The sequence below is a fragment of the Lemur catta genome, chromosome 16, assembly GCF_020740605.2.
Source record: "Lemur catta isolate mLemCat1 chromosome 16, mLemCat1.pri, whole genome shotgun sequence".
NCBI lineage: Eukaryota > Metazoa > Chordata > Mammalia > Primates > Lemuridae > Lemur > Lemur catta.
The window spans coordinates 8,804,151-8,820,918 of record NC_059143.1 but is presented as its reverse complement, the minus strand read 5'-3'; the positions used below and the strand labels follow the sequence as shown (position 1 = coordinate 8,820,918).

Below are 16,768 nucleotides of genomic sequence, written 5' to 3'. Positions count from 1 at the left end.
ACTTTTTGAGGACTGGTTGGTGATTTTGTAGGAAGTCCTCCAATTTGAGCTGATCTGATGTGTTCTCATGATTAGATCGAGGTCATGCATTTTTTGATGAGAATTCTGCAGAGGTGGTGTTGGGTCCTTCTCAGTGCCTCATATCAGCAGGTACATGATGTCAATATGTCTTATTAGTGTTGATGGTAGGTTTGGTCACTTGGTTAAGGTGGTGTCTGCCAGATTTATGTACTATAAAGTTACTATTTTTTCCTTTGTAATTAATAATTATCTTTGGGGAGATGCTTTGAGACTATGCAAATATCCCTTTTCTCCTCAAACTTTCCTGTACTGATTTTAGCATCTATAGATCTTGCCAGTAAAATTTATCACTGTGGGGCATTCCTTCTGCACTTGACTTATTTTACGTACTATAAAACAGACATTTAACATTATTGGTAATTTTATTGTTTTTACCTCTTTGCTTTTAAAAAGTCAACCAAATATGAATTAGGCATCAACAGTCATTTAATCTACCATTCTTTTCAGTTTAGACACAAAGTGCAATAAAATGGTTTAATTTTATGTGATTTGAATTCATGAAAACTATAAAGACAAATTTTCTAATTTTTAAAGTTCCATGATTTTTTGGAAGCAAAATTTTATTATAGGCTTAAGAGAAAAAAAATCAGAAAGATGCTAAATTAAATGCTGTGCTAAGAGTGTAAAGATGTTCTTAAATCTCTTTCCCTAGAGAGTGTTACAAAGACTATCTTTTATTCTTTTAGATCTATTTTTGTACCTGACAGGAAATGTTTTCTTTTTACCAGTGTTCCTGAGATGTTATATGAAAATCTGTAAATATATTTTAACTAAACATTCTAATTTGCATATAATGAGAATTTCTTCTCATTCCATCCTCAAACCAAACAATTTCATTTCTGAAGTAATTGCCATGTGCTTACTTTGCAACCATATGTTCTCTAGATATCAGTTCTAGCCAAGAATAAAAGTAAAATGTTATGTACCAAAGCAAAAGAGGTAAATGGAATGGAATGTTTTTCAGAAAAAAAAAAAAGGAAATAAATTCTGTCCATTTATGCAATAGACTTTGTTTTTAAGCCTCTTTGGATGAAAATAAAAGTCAAACATAGTCCTAAGTAGTGTAGAAATTGACCTTTTTCTTAATGACTGTCATCATTAAGACAGAATTTAATGTTCTATACTAAAGCAAAGGTACCTACTGCGACGTGTAAGTTTGTCTGCCTTAATAGTAAATAGCCTATATTGGTGTATTATTTCTTATATAATTTAAATTGTTTATTGTTATTATTTCCCTCTTATTATCAGCCTGGCCTGAAACTCTTTAACAGTATTTCTTTTCTTTCTAATATTGTAATTTGCTTTCGATTAGATAATCAAACTTGTTAGAATGCGTGTAAAGGAAATGCTGTTCAAAGGACTAAAATGTATAATCTTTTGTTAAAGCATTTGATAGCATTTCCTTGGGTTTCTTTGAGAGTTTTTTAGTTTGTCTGCTTTCAGTTTCTTGCTGTATTCTGGTTACTGGAGTTAGTGAGTTTTATGTAATATATCATTCTTCATCATATGAAGTTTCATATATCCATTTCTTTGTGATTTCTAGAGGAAGTACATCAAAACAAAATAATAATGTGTCCAAAAGCTTTAAGTTGCCTTACTCTCTAAAAGTAAAAGATTGTTTTACTATGTATTCATCATAAATATCTGGGGTTTATGACACATTCTTTGAGTATCAGATGTGTTGTGTCACTCCTCAGTAAATGAATAGTATAGATAAACTACCCATTTGACAGGCATTAAGTGCCATGTAATTCCAAGGGTGGGAGAACGTATACTAAGTATTACTTAGAGAACCAGCTGCATATCTCATGTTACTCTTAAAAACTAATTAAATCTCTGCATTCCATTTCTGATCCCTTAGATGAATAGATGATGACTTCACACAAACACACAATACAAAGGACAGGAAGGAGAAACTGGAAACCAAAGACAAAAGTAGTATGTAATATTTCTTAAACTGTCAAACACTTGAGATTTATTTGTGTTATTTTAGTAATTGTAAGTTGTGGCAATTATCTTTTATGTACAAGAGATAAATCTTTATGTTAAAATTTATGATTAGCCACAAGATTTACTTTTGTACATTAGTAATTTATAGGGAAAAGAGTCCCTTTGAAATTTCCTGTTCAATATTCGTTTATGAAAATCATTTTAGAAAACACTGACCAATGCATTTGCTTTTAAACAAACACCCAACAATGTAGTTGCCTTTATACAAAGGTCTGTTGTTAAATTTGTTTTTGAAGATCAGTAGGAATCTGCCAGGTGCTAGAAAAAAAATTTAAACATCCTAAAATGGTATTATAACTCATGATTTTTGATCTGTCTTTCCTTTCCACTTTTCTCCTCACCCTCACTATCACACTTTGACACAGTAGCCAGAGTTAATATGTCAGTGGTTGGGATTAAACCCATATTTAAGTGGCAAGGGACGAAGAGAAAGAGAGAGAGAGAGAATGAATATGAATATGAACATAGTCAAAGAAGTAAGAACTAAACTTCTTTTCTGAAGGTTTCCTTGATGATAGTAGCTAGAAAGGTTCTCACCTACCATAACAAGCTATAGTCTACCACCGTAAGGGTAGTGATCATTTTATAGTTAATCATGTACCATTGTCCTGGGATGTTGAGTCTTAAAAAAACCCAAAGTCCTAGGTTTACTGAGCACTTACTAATGGGGCGAGCACTATGCCAAGAACTTGACATGCATTATCCCGTTTAATCTTTACAACAGTCCTATGATACAGGAAGAAACTGAGGCACAGAGAAGTAGCCCAGGATCACACAGCAAGGTAATTAAAGAGCCCAAATTCCAACCCAGTCTCCTTCCAAAACTGGTGCTTTTAGCCTGGTATTTAAATCATGTAACATTATTAATATATTATGGCTTTACTGTTTTTCTGCCTCAGTGTGATTATTGAGAACAGGGATGGTCTTATGTATCACCCTTAGCAACCAGCATTTGTAACTTCATGTAGTAAATGTTATAAATATTCTATTTTGTTTTTTAGTCTTTTGTTTTGCAAAGATTTCCATTCTGTTTTAATGGAATAAGCATAGAGGTTGGTATGAAGGGATATAAATAATTTATTTGATAAGTTTTGTTATTACTTAAAGGAAGTTCAATAATAGGACTTTTTTCCACTTAAAAGGTATATTCTTGACTTTCATTCAGTCTTATTTAGGTAACAATATTTAAAACAAGACAAAAATGTTCTAGAGAAAGTCATTAAAATTGACCAAGCAGTCAGTAACGGAAAATCTTCCTGGGGCTTTGTTTTTTTCTTTTTGGTGGAAGGAGGGAGGGCAATTTTTAATCCTTTAACCCTTAGATTCATGTTGTTAGTAACTAGATCTTAGAATTTTTCACTTTAGTTTCATTAATTGCTTTCTTTAACGACTAAACTAGATTTCTATGGTTAAAAATATATTTTTCAAGTAATTCCTTGCAATATGACTTATGATGTAAGACTTTTTAATGCAAGTTGAAAAGCAACACTCTATGAAAATTAATAGAGCCTTCCTCTTTTTTATTTTTTTAGCTTAGTTTTATTTTTAGAGACAGGGTCTCATTCTGTCACACAGGCTGGAGCGCAGTGGCACTATCATAGCTCACTGCAGCCTTGAACTCCTGGGCTCACACGATCCTTGTGCTTCAGCCTCCCAAGTGGCTGGGACTACAGGTGTGCCACCATGCCCGGCCAATTTTTTGTTTGTTTGTTTGTTTGGTAGATTTGCTGTGTTGATCAGGCTGGTCTCAAACTCCTGGGCTCAAGCGATCCTCCCAGGTGTGAGCCACCACGCCTGGCCTGCCTTGCTTTTTTATCTCTCAATATTCAGTCAGGTTTTCATCTTATCTTGATTTGAAGCCAACTAAGGAACTAGGTCAGGTCCTAGACTATGACTTTGTAGAGATCAGTTCTGTTCTAAATCTTGCTCAAAAATTTAGGATAAGCTAAGGCAGGTCATGGTAATCCAGACCCCTGAGCCATCTCTGGTCTCCTATAAGCCTGAGTACAGCCCTTGTCCACCTGTGACCTTAAGGCCATGTATGATGCTGACTTAGGATGGGCTTCAGGGATTTCTATTTAGAAAACTAATCCCGGGCCCATCTTAGTCTAGACTCGAATCTTCTGGAGAGGTCAGAATCAGAGTGGCCTGCAGGCTCTGGGCACTTGCCTTTATTTTTTAAGGTAGCCATTTTGATAAAACTTTGGTTCTGGCCAGGCGCAGTGGCACACACCTGTAATCCTAGCACTCTGGGAGGCCGAGGCGGGTGGATCATTTGAGCTCAGGAGTTTGAGACCAGCCTGAGCAAGAGCGAGACCCCATCTCTACTAAAAATAGAAAGAAATTATATGGACAACTAAAAATATACGTAAAAAATTAGCCGGGCATGGTGGCTCATGCCTGTAATCCTAGCACTCTAGGAGGCCGAGGCAGGAGGATCGCTCAAGGTCAGGAGTTCGAGACCATCTGAGCAAGAGCGAGACCCCGTGTCTACTGAAAAATAGAAAGAAATTATCTGTACAACTACAAATATATAGAAAAAAATTAGCCGGGCATGGTGGCGCATGCCTGTAGTCCCAGCTACTCGGGAGGCTGAGACAGAAGGATTGCTTGAGCCCAGGAGTTTGAGGTTGCTGTCAGCTAGGCTGACGCCATGGCACTCCAGCTCGAGCAACAGAGTGAGACTCTGTCCCCCCCAAAAAAAAGCAACTTTGGTTCTTAGGACCAGAACTATAAAGACTGGACAGTCATTTTCGTTATATATATATAAACAGTGATCTGGGCTTCTCTGCTAATTACCATGTGTGTAGGAGCATCTTCTCACTGTTCTTAAGCAGCCAGGGAGTTCAGTGGGAACCAAGCTTTCTGAAGACAGTCGTGAGTGAGGAGAGCAAGGAATAATCTCTGTGGCACAGATGGGAAGCGAAGTGTGGAAAAGTGTCTTGCCTGGAGCCTCACGGGGAATAACGACGGTGGAGCCAGGCTCTGAACTTGGTCACCTGCTCCCCGGCACCACAGCGTTCACTCGGGCCCACGCCATGTCTCCTGTGTTGGTGGCCCAGACAGGCCAACAGCAGGAAGGCACAGAGTAGGGGAAAACTGGCTCCCACCCGGTGTAGAGCTAGAGAAAAAGTGGTGTCCATTAAGAGAATGGCATTTCCTTAGCTTCCTTTCGAGCACTATTACAGCCTCCCATGCGCGTTATCTTAGTAAGTGCAACTTGGAGAGTCTTGAAAACACACTTGCTGTGACTTTTCATTGGCATCTTAAGAAAAACATTTACTGACCTCAACAGAGTAAGCAATTAATGGGGAAAAGAGCTGACTGTAAGTTTCCACAGTTTCTGTTTTGAAAAACAGAGGATGCCTGGCCCTGCGATTTTTTTTTTTAACATACCATAACTTACCTCCTCTCCCTCCTCATTTATAAAGTTTCATGATTAGAAGGTTGACTTGGCAGCTGTTTTTGTAAAATCTGAATTGTGCTTAGTTGCAGAAAGCTGTGCGCTGGAGGACTCCCACTTCGCCCCGTTGCTGGAAGCACATAATTGGAAAAAGCCGGCCATGCTCTGCGTGTTTAGAGCTGTGTCATCCTCTGTGAGACAATGAGTCAACACCAGCTAAAACAACATGAGTCATTGCTTATAAGAAGCCCAAGTGAAGCTGAAGTCGGTTATGCCAATCCTGAACAAACACGATACTCTTATGCAGATGCTAAGAAAGTTCTTATTATGGGAGTTAAAAAAAATTATTACCAATTCTCTTTAGAGTTCATGGAAGTCCTTTGCCACTCAGGGGGCTTTTAAATGTACCCTCAAAAGGAACTCTCTTCGTTTAACCACATCTTACCCTAGTTCATTCTCTCTTCTGTCTCTTTCACTGCCCCCCAACCCTGCCCACACCCACTTCAGCTCATTACTATTTTAATCTGGCTTAAGAGCTATTAGATTGAAATCCATAAAATCAAAATTGTAATCTTATGGCTCTTTGCTTATTTTTTTTCCAGGGCCCCCGATCTCTTTATCCCTCTGTAGTCTAAAAGACCATGAAGAGTTGGAGAAATGTTTTAGAAGGCTAATAAAGTAGTTCAAATAAAGATGATGAGGGCCTAGACTAGGGCAATTAGGAATGTGGATACAAGGGAGTAATGGATTCTGTAGGGAAAAGAAGCAAAGAAGTTGGTATGATTTGATGATTACATGCATGCTGGAAACTAGGGGAAAAGTGACTTGGATTTCTCTCTGGGAGTGTTATAACTGAAACTGGGAATTCCGGTGCATGCACAGATTGTGGATGGGGAGACGATGAGTTTAATGTGTGAAATTGTGAGCTTTAGGTTCTTCTGAGATGGTTAAGTGTGCATGCTCAGCAGACAGTTGGCTGTACAAGTTGGAAGGCTGGGAGGGAGATCGAGGCTGAAAGTTCCAAGCTATTTGTTTATGGGAGACCTCAGCAACTCAGGGATAGTTAACAGTGGGCTTGGATGAAATCTGGCAGGAAAGAGTAGCGTCTGTAGACACAGTGGAACAAGGATGCAGACCTGAGCAGCAGTGCCAGCCAGGGAAGGGCAGGGCTTAGAAGCCTGAGACAGAGACCAAGGGGATAGGAACATTCCAGAAACCAAGGCATTAGGCTCAGAATGATCAGACAACCAATAAGGTAAAGAAAATCATCCACTGGATTTAGCTTTGTGGCTACAGTGGTTCAGTGGAGTTGCAGAGGTGGAAGCCAATGTGCTGCAGATGGAAGAGTGGATGTGAGGTAAGGAATTTGAGGCAGCAGGTAGAAACAATTCCTTCTGAGAGCTTAACTTATGGGAAGGAAAAGAGAGAGAAGAGGCAGACAGGGCAGAGCTTTTAAAACTTACCCCAAAGAGCTGAAAATCTGGTAAAAGTCAAGGAGGAAATGTAGCACTTCTAAGGTGCAGGACTTAAACACATTTCTTCTCCTGCTTAAAATCCTTTAATAATACATTTGTGCTTACAGGATGAAACTTTGCATGAAACTCGGCCCCACAGTGGTATAGAAGCATTTTCAGGACAAGAGCATTGTGTATTTTCTTTGTTACCGATCCTTAACTACGTTCCCCACTTCCCCATCAAAGGGCCTGGCACTAGTAGAGTCTTAAATGGTTGCTAAATGAACACAGTGGAGGCTGAAATGTGCAAATGGGACTTCTCCTTGGAGGAAGCTATCAGGGAAGTCTTGTAAGGTCTCAGCATCTCTCTTTATTTTTTTATGATGTCTTCCCTGAGAGAGGGTACATTATATTAACCTTTATTCATAGGATAACATAAACTATTGGTAATATGCGATAAAGTGAAGAAGAATTAATAAAAATCAAAACTTGCAACAATTGTAAATAATCATAACTTGACATATAAAACTGAGTGTAGCAGGCATAATTAATAGAAGGTAAATATATCCCCTATTGCTCTAAAAATTAAGTTTTGCTTAAGAGTCACTTCACTCATTAAAACAAGAAGAATTTAAGCTCTGATTCGCACAATAAAAGTGAAATTGAACAAACATTTTTTGAACCTCTGTATGCCATCCATGATATTGGATGTTGGGGCTACAAAAATGGTTAATAGCTGGTCCTTAAGTGAGAAAAATGGGTAAATAATCAATTTCAGCTGCACCCAAAGTTCCAGGTCCTTGAGAGCAGAAACTGTGTCTCTCATCTCTGTACCCCAGCATTTAGCCTAGCAGCCCAAAATGGACATTCAATATTTGAATGGTTGAATGAATGAATGATTGAGGAAAAACGCATAAGATACTCTGGGAGAGCAGAGAAGGTATAACTGATACTCAGGGCTCAGGTTGGTGAGAGAGGGGGTCAAGGAGAGCTCTTGGAAAAGTTAATAACTCAATTAAGTCTAAGGAATGAGCATGAGTTAGTAGGGGGAATTGTAAGGGTTGAAAGAGTGTTTTTGGTGTGGTGGGTAGCCACAGTTGCCGGTGTTGCTGAGGCTGGGTACTATGAGATGGAGTAGGGAGGAGAGAGGCCATTTAATGTGTGCACTTTGGGTAAAATGATTAGGGTCAGACTGCAGTCAGTGACGTGCCCAGTTTCCTCCTTTGGACAATGAATCATTCCATTAGTTGGCCTCAAGGATCTCTTCTAATGCTTAAATTCTTTTCTTTTTTTTTTTTTTTTTGTTAGACTCCTATCACTAGGGTGATCTAATGCTTAAATTCTATATTCCTCTGTTATTAAGTTAGAAATGAAGGTAATTAGATAATCTTAGATTTTTAACCAAAACATGGTTTTAGACCTGCACTAATTTTATAATAACACCTTTGTTCCTCTCATTTAACTTTATTTATTCCATTGATCTCTCAGGTACTTATGCTGTCTGTATAGCAGCATGAATTGTTGCCTAATTTTAGTACATTCAGTTCCTCTAGGAGAGTTTGGTTCATTTCAACGAAGCTATGTAAGTCAGGATAATGTATCAGTAAGTTGCTTGTCTTTAAGCTTTTCTTTGAAAAATATAGCCTGTCCAATAAGCAGAACTGATTTTTGTTTTCCAGATGGTTGTAAATTGATAGCTTAATTAATAGGAATGTTGGGTAGTGTTTAAGAATGCCATGGCACTTTATTTATTTTTAGTTCAAGGTTAAAGAGAGTATTCAGTAATAACTTCTTTTTTGAAAGGTACATTTTATTAATGTTATTTGTGCTAGATCTAATAATTTATGTAATTTAATTAAAATACTTTAATTTACATTCTATTTTGCTGCAAAATTAGAATAAGTGTAATACAATTTAAAGTAGAGACTTCTAAGAGACATGTGAGCATATTGTTGAATATTTTCTCTGTGGAGTTTTTTTTTTTCCTTTTGAAATGGGTCCTTGTTCTGTCACCCAGACTGGAGTGCAGTGGCATGATCATAGGTCACTGAAACCTTGAACTCCAATACTCCAGTGATCCTACTGCCTCAACTTCCATGTGCCACCACACCAGGCTAATTTTCTAATTTTTTGTAGAGATGGGGATCTCACTATGTTGCTCCAGGCTGGTCTTGAACTCTTGGCCTCAAGTGATCCTCCTGCCTTGGCCTCCAAAAGTGCTGGGATTATGTGTATGAGCCACTGTACCTGGCCTTCTCTGTGTTTTTTAATACTCTAATAAAACATATACAATTTAAGGGAAAACTCTAATTCACTTTTCTCATTTTCTTATTTTGAGTTTTTTGTGATCTGCTAGGTCCTAAAACCACTATCTGATGACATATTGCAAGAACGTGCACGTGAAGGAAACGGGCTTAGAGGCTTGATAGGAGTGTCCCTCCACCACGGAGGTTTCACGTCTCCCTCCTCCTTTGTCCCTGCTCGCCTTCTTAGCCGTTGCTGTGGAGGGAAAATTATGACGTAGCTGTGATTCTAAAGACCTCCGGGATCTCTGAAGACATGCCCACAGAGAAATACAAAATAAATCCTTTACTGAGTGGTAACAGATATTTTTTTAAAAAAATAAGGTCCACTCCATCTACAGTAAAATACAGTTAAATGTTCAGTCTGATGATTTTTGACCGATGTAAGTAAATCCAAAATAAGATATAGTACATCTCCCTCACCCCAGACGTTTCCTTCACATCTCTTTTCCTTCAGTTCCCCCCTCCCTGCCAGGTGCCCTGTTTCTGACTGCTGTCACCAAGGAGGAGTACTGCCTGCTCTTGGAAGCCATCTAACAATAATACCACAGAATATGCTGTTTGTGTCTGGCTCGTCGTTCCTCATCATGGCTTCTGAGATTCAGACACATCCTGTTATCAGAGCCTGAAAGTGGCAATAATGTGTACAGACCATTTGGTGGTTTTCTCTTGTACCTGAGTGTCATCCAGCTGTCTTGCAGGTATTGGCTGTTGGGTGTGAGAGGGACTAGGTGGGCAAGCAGGTTTAGAGTGAAACTCATCACAGCGTCAGAAACTGAACTTAAGGTTCTGTTCTCAGGATGCAGGGTGTGGACACTCATCTCCCCATGGTCTACCCGGGCAAGGCTGGGATGTGAGCACGTTTATTTTTGTGCCTGCTCAGTTTGCTTGGGCTTCCTGGAGCCCTTCTGTTTTCCCTGTAACGCCCCAGGTAGAGATCATTTGATTTCCTACCAAGGTACTGTCTGCTTAACATTTAGGGTATTTTTACCTTACAAAGCATATATACATGGTTTTAACCTCTAATGATGAAACTCCAGATCTCATTTAGGGAACAGAAGAGAGTTCTTCAGGCAGGAAGTCACACACCTGAACATACATCATTTAGACCAGGGGTTGGCAAAGTTTTTCTGCCAAGGGTTAATATTTTGGGCTTTGCTGGTTATATTGTCTCTGTTACAACTCTGCTATACTTCGTGAGAAATCAGCCATAGACATGTGAACCAACAGATTTGATTGTGTTCTAATAAAACTTTATTTATAGAGACAGGTAGTGGGTTGGATTTGGCCTGTAGGCCATTCTGTCTGACCCCTGGTTTAGACATCTTCCTGCTCTGCCTACTCACGAGGCTTGTATAGCAAGCCTTTCCTAGCAAAATGCACAGAATTAGTTTTCCAAGATACAGAAAGCTGAAAGGAACCTGAGGTTGCAGCTGTTACAACCTCTCATTTCTAAGTGAGGGCTGTGAATCCCATAGAGGCAACTTTTCACGGTCACAGAGAGTCAGTGGAAGAGTCCAGACAATTCAGTCTCTTAAGTATTTATCAGTATTCTCTGCCCTTTTCAGTTTGTGAGGCATGTGAGTCTCAGTACCTCCAACAGACCATTATGCTGACATTTGGTTTAGGAACTGTCTAAAAGAGAGAGACACACACATACACAGAAACAGGTACAGGATTTTAGGTTGTAGGATTCTGAAAACTTAACCAAGGGTGGGCCAGGAAAGGATGAGAGTTATATATTTAGTAAGCAGATGAATCAATGAAAAAGCAGCACGGTATATTAAACACTTTGTCCAAATAATTGTTTTAAAATTATACATGTGTAAGAGGAATGAATAACAAAATGATTTTTTTAACCAAGAAAATAGAGACTTCTGGATTCTCTTTCAGTTCATTTATCCATTTATTCTTTTAAAAAAATTTTTTGGCAAACATTCATTGGGTGTCTTCTCTTGAAGACAATGAAAGATCAAAGTTAAACCAAGCTCCTGTGCTTCAGGAGCTTGTACTGGAGCCCAGGAGAACTGGGCACCATGTCTTGCCAGCACTGCAGCCTCTAATGAGCGGGTAGGGCTTGCTCCATGGAAGAGGTGGTGTGTGAGCTGGGTGTGTGGATGCAGTGTGATGTGTGGATTTGGGTGTCCGGATGGGGGTGGGGGGCAAGGGAGGGTGTACTTGGATGCCTTGAAGGATTGGTGAGGAAGTAGTAGTAGATTCCGTAGATATATTTGGCAGGGTTTTATTTTCAGGATGGGGTTTGGCTCAACAGAGCAGTTGTCAAAGGGATGTCAATTGCTCCAGCCAAAGCAATTAAAACAAATTCATAAAAGTGCCCCACTTTGGGAGGGTGCCTTTACCTCTGCCAATGCCGTATAGTCTACTGAAAGGCATCGATTTTGAAAGAATTAGACTCAAGTAAAAACTTAATTCTTTTAGAACTCTGGAAGAGTTTATGCCCCCCTGCCCAAACAAACAAACAAAAACTCCCAAATAACAGACAGAAAGTAGTTTACACATTGAAAGTAGCTGGCTTAATAGCTACTATCATAACTAATGATAAACATATGCTGTATCCTGGTGGTGTGGTCAAAGTCCCAGCATTCAGACTTCGCATGTAGTAGAGACATGCATGGCTCTTCCCCCAGGGACTCGAGCTTCCTCTGTGTTTACCTTGGCTTGTGGTTGGATGACCCAGCTGGGTATTGTGGGTATCAGAGTTTTCCCAGCGTTGAGCACCAAAAGCACACAGGGCTGGCAGTGGGAGAAGGCTGTAATTCAAGAGTAATGAAACACAGGCCTGCCCTAGGCATTTTGATAATTCCCTGAAGGCAAGAATATTAATAACAACAGAGCGGACTTTGGAGGCTAAACTCGGGTCGGCTGCAGTTAAGCCTGTGGGTACTGGTGTTATGGAATGCACCCCTAATTGTTTTGGGAAAGTGGTAAAAGAGAGTCAGTTAGAGGTTTTTTGCCTTCCTGGAATGATGCCACCCCTGGAATAGAATTCGCCACACTCCCAAACATGATCGACCTCAAATTCAGCAAGTATTCAATTACATGAACCATTTACTGCGTCAGTATCTATTTTGAGAAACTATTTTACATCCAGGATATGTTTACATTTATAGCTGCTGTGCCTATGTTATATACCTGGAGAGAGCTCTCATAGTATTCAGAGTATATCTCTAGTGTCTAGAGATTATCTTTGAACAAGTCTAGGACAAGTTCAACATAAAAATAGCACATGGCTAAAACAGGCCTGCTAGAGGGACTGCTGTGTTGGAGGCTGCTGTCTGCGTCGTCTCCCTGTGTCAGACTTCTGGGCAGCATTGTCAGAACGGACGACTTCTGTGGCTTGGACGTTTGTGGCTGATGGGAGAAACTGACAGAGCATGGGCTGGGAGGGCCCTGGGCATACGAGACAATACCTATATGAATAGGCCATGTTTGTTCTTAGAAGTGAAAGTTGGCAAACAACGTTTGACAAGGTCAGAGCCCAAGAAGTACTGAGTTCTAGACATTTCTCAAAGAAGATGTAGAGGAAACAGAAGCCTTTCAGTATTTCACACGTTTACAGGAAATTACAGGGAGACAAGGGAGATTCTTTGTTTTTGACGCTCATATCCACAGTCCGGGACCCCTTTCCTAAGTGGGCGTGTGCTCGGTGTTTCCGGTGCATCTCTCCCCGTGCACACGTCTTGGATGCCACGCAAGAGTGTGATCTGTACCCGAGACCATTGGCCCCTAGTCTTGTGTGCCAAGATGGAGGATAAAAAGTGTGTGTTTATGCAAATGAAGCATTTCTGAGATGGAGATAAAGCTTCTAGCACATGTCTGACCAATATAATCATAACAACATGAGGCAAAACTGTTTGAACTAAAAGTCAATCAGCGCAAACAAGTGCTTTGATCTGTTTGCACATTATCCATTCAGTAGGTTGTAGCACACAGAAAATGGGGATTCAAGTAAGGTTAGCTGGAGTCATGAGTAGCTAATTAGTAGCATGTCTTTATAGGAAAGTTGAAAACATAAAAACCAGATACTATTGGCTTTTGGTAGTATTGTCTGACAAATTGCTGGACTGGAGAGAGATTTCCCATTACTCAGGGTTTTAAGTTCTGCTTCAATTCCATACAGCCTGTTCATCAATCAGGTTATAGGACGTTTGAGCCCCAAGGATCCTTAGAAAACATCTAGTTTTATTTTTCAAATGAGGAAGCTAAGACATTAAGCAACTCAAGTTTCCAGTGTTGTAACATTTCTATACCGTTTTCTTTAAGTGGGAAGAACTCATCATCATGTTGTCTCATAATGTCTTCTTGTCATTCCTTCCCATACAACATGTGACATCAGAGTATAGCATTACTCCATAGCATTGTCAGGTGGCTTTTATGTAACTCAAACATTTTTTGGGGGAAATGTTTAGCATCCATAAGACTTAGGACTGCACTCCTTCTCAGGCCTTGGTATGATGGCATATTTAGAGTAGTGGTGTCATCAGTCTGCCCTTTGAAAAGAAGTGTTTTAATACTACCCTTTGAAAAGAAGCATTTTAATTTTTAAAATTAAAAGTGAAGACAATTAATTTTCATTGACAGCTTATTCTCAAGTAGCAGGTAAAGTGTAGGTAGCCCCAAGGATATACCCTTGGTGCACATTTAATGTTCGGTGATGACTCCAGCAAGGAAAAAGGGATACCTGCAAACTGGGATTTCTGAAGACCTCCAGCTCAGTTCTTTTTTCCAGGTTACTTCTATTCTGTGGACTTTTCCTTTTAGAGAAGGCAGCTTAAACTCCTGCGCCCTTCCAGGTCCCCGTGCTCTCTTGTCTCTGGGTCTGTGTGCATGGGAACAACTGCTAACATTTACTGAGTGCTTCCTATGAAACCAGGGCTGTTCCAAGTGCTTTACGTGTATTAAAGCCCCTAGGGTTTTACTGCTATGAGGTAGGTACTATTTTGCTTCTTATTTTAAAGATTTAGAAACTGAGACACAGAGGATAAGTAACTGGCCTAGCTATGGTAATCTCAGTCCCAGACCCATGCTCCTGGTGCTGCTTTTTATTTATTTATTTATTTATGTATGTATGTATGTATGTATGTATGTATGTATGTATGTATTTATTTATTTATTTATTTTGAGGCAGGATCTAGCCGGGGCTAGAGTGCAGTGGTGCCATCATAGCTCACTGCAGCCTCAAACACCTGGGCTCAAACGCTCCTTCTGCCTCAACCTCCGGAGTCACTGGGGCTACAGGTGTGCACCACCACACCTGGCTAATTTTTCTAATTTTGGTAGAGATGGGGTCTTGCTATGTCACTCAAGCTGATCTTGAACACCTGGACTAAAGTGCTTCTCCTGCCTTGGCCTCCCAAAGTGCTGGGATTATAGGCAGGAGCTATTGTGCCCAGTTACTGCTGCTTTTTAAAAAAAACTGTGGTAAAATATACAGACCACGACAGAGCCCATGCTTCTTAACCATCATACTCTATCTCCTTTCTGCACATCCTAATTCCTTTGCCGGAAGAGCCTTCTCCCCAGTCTTTACATAGTTAAGTGCTGTTGTCTCTGGAGATTGGCTCATAGGTTACTGCCTTGGTCTGTTTTCTGTTGCTGTAACAGAATGACACAGACTGAGTGATTTATAAAGAAAAGTTGATTGAGGGCATGGTTCTAGAGGCTGGGAAGTCCAAGAGCATGGCGCTGCATATGACAAGGCTTTTGTATTGCTGTAGAGAGAGGGTAAGTGTGTTCAGCTCAGGTCTTCTTATAAAGCCACCAGTCCCATCATGGGGGCTCCACCCTGATGAGCCTATCTAATCCTAATGACCTCCCAAAGGCTCCACCTCCAAATACCATCAACATATGAATTTGGGGATTAAGTTTCTAAGACATGAAATTTGGGGGATATATTTAAACCCTAGCCGTTACACTGTCTAGAAAGCCTTCCGTAATAGCTTTTCCTACTCTCTTTCATTCTGGCTCCAGTTTATCTCCTCTCTGCTCCCAGTGAGCTGTGGGCCAGTGGCAGACCTGAATTTGTCATTCGCAATGGTGATTACAATGTTACTTCTCTGTAGCCGCCCCTTCCCCCATAGGACTGCAGCTTCCCTGAGAGCAGGAGTCAGGGTTTATCTTTAGGATCTCAGTACCTAACAACATACCTTATAAATGTTGATGGGATGGTGAGAGGGAGGCAATGTATGGATTTTCTTTTCTAAAATTTGGAAAACAAAATAATTGACTCTGGTTAAAACTGATCACAGAAGACAATTTTTTACAATGAAAAATAGAAAACAATAGGCGAAAGAAACACTGAGAAATGCTAATCTAGGTCAGGTTCCACATGGCCAGATGCTTATATTTTTAGTTTGTCAGATTTTATCTCTTGCAGAGAAAAAAAAAATCCCCAGGAGGTGAAAGAGAAAGGAAATGCTTTTGTTTTTCAAATTGTGAAACTGTAGTTTCCATGACCTCATTGTGAGGCAATCCCTCTTCTTGGAGATAAAATCCCTCTTCTTGTAGATAATTTATCTTCTGTTAAAGTGCAGCATCTAATTTAGGGCTCAGTGATTTATGATGATTCAGAGGTGATCAGAGAACATAATTTTAAAGACTGGAAAATGACGGCCACGAGGAGTATACACAGGAATTGAGATTGTTGCAACTGGAGCGTAATAGAAAGGCATAATGATCTATGCCAATAAGTCAACAAGAATAAAATGTCGCCTTACTGGTGGGCACAGGCAGACTTGTTTTCTACTGGGGAGTCCACCCAGAGAGGGAATTACCGGCCTCAGAAACAGCAGTTGCTGCCAGCCAGCAGCATCATAGATTACAAAATACAACAGTGCTGTCTCTTTGTAATTGTGTAAGCCACAACATTTGCCATATAATTGTCCTTTCTGATTTGAGTTTGATTTGCTGTCCTTGAAATTTCCTAGTGTTATAAACTTAATTTGTAATTGCTAAGAAGCCAATTTTCCTATTATAAGAAATAGTAAAGTACCTTCCATTTTTGAAGACTTGCCTACAAAACTTAAAAAAAAAAAAATTCCAGGCATCTGGGAAATTCAACTTCATAAAATAGTGTTTAATTAGAAAGGAAAGAGAGTTACATTTGTAGAACAGAGCAATTTGATTATATTTGAACTATTAAACAGATGAATTTTTAGGGTGGTCATTATTAAATGCATTTAACTGACACTAAATTATATTAAGAATTTAATTTTAGCTCCCTTTACAAATTGGCCAATGCCCATTCACCCTTGGTAGACTAATAAGATGTCTGCTCTGCCACAGTTTTTATTAATCCTCATTACTACCCACGGAGGAAAAACAAAAGTTGGACCAAATGGATTTCTTTCCCCTGCTGAGTTCAATAGCCACATTCTGGAACTGTTTCAACAGAATGTGAGCATTATCGTAAATTCGTGGGACGTCAGACCCAAATCCAAACCATGAAGCAAAGCAGACCTTCCTGCCCATTCTGATTGTGTCGCTGGCGTCACAAG

General features: G+C 39.7%; 1 protein-coding gene and 1 long non-coding RNA gene across 4 annotated transcripts in view; both read left to right on the top strand.

Moving 5' to 3' along the window:
* ARHGAP28 (Rho GTPase activating protein 28) overlaps positions 1-16,768 on the top strand; it is a 168,130-nt gene that overhangs the window by 6,014 nt on the left and 145,348 nt on the right. The gene's annotated exons all lie outside the window — the stretch shown is intronic.
* LOC123621552 lies at positions 2,841-6,070 on the top strand. Its single transcript, XR_006729178.1, has 2 exons — positions 2,841-2,873; positions 5,581-6,070. It is a non-coding gene; the product is annotated as an uncharacterized LOC123621552 (long non-coding RNA).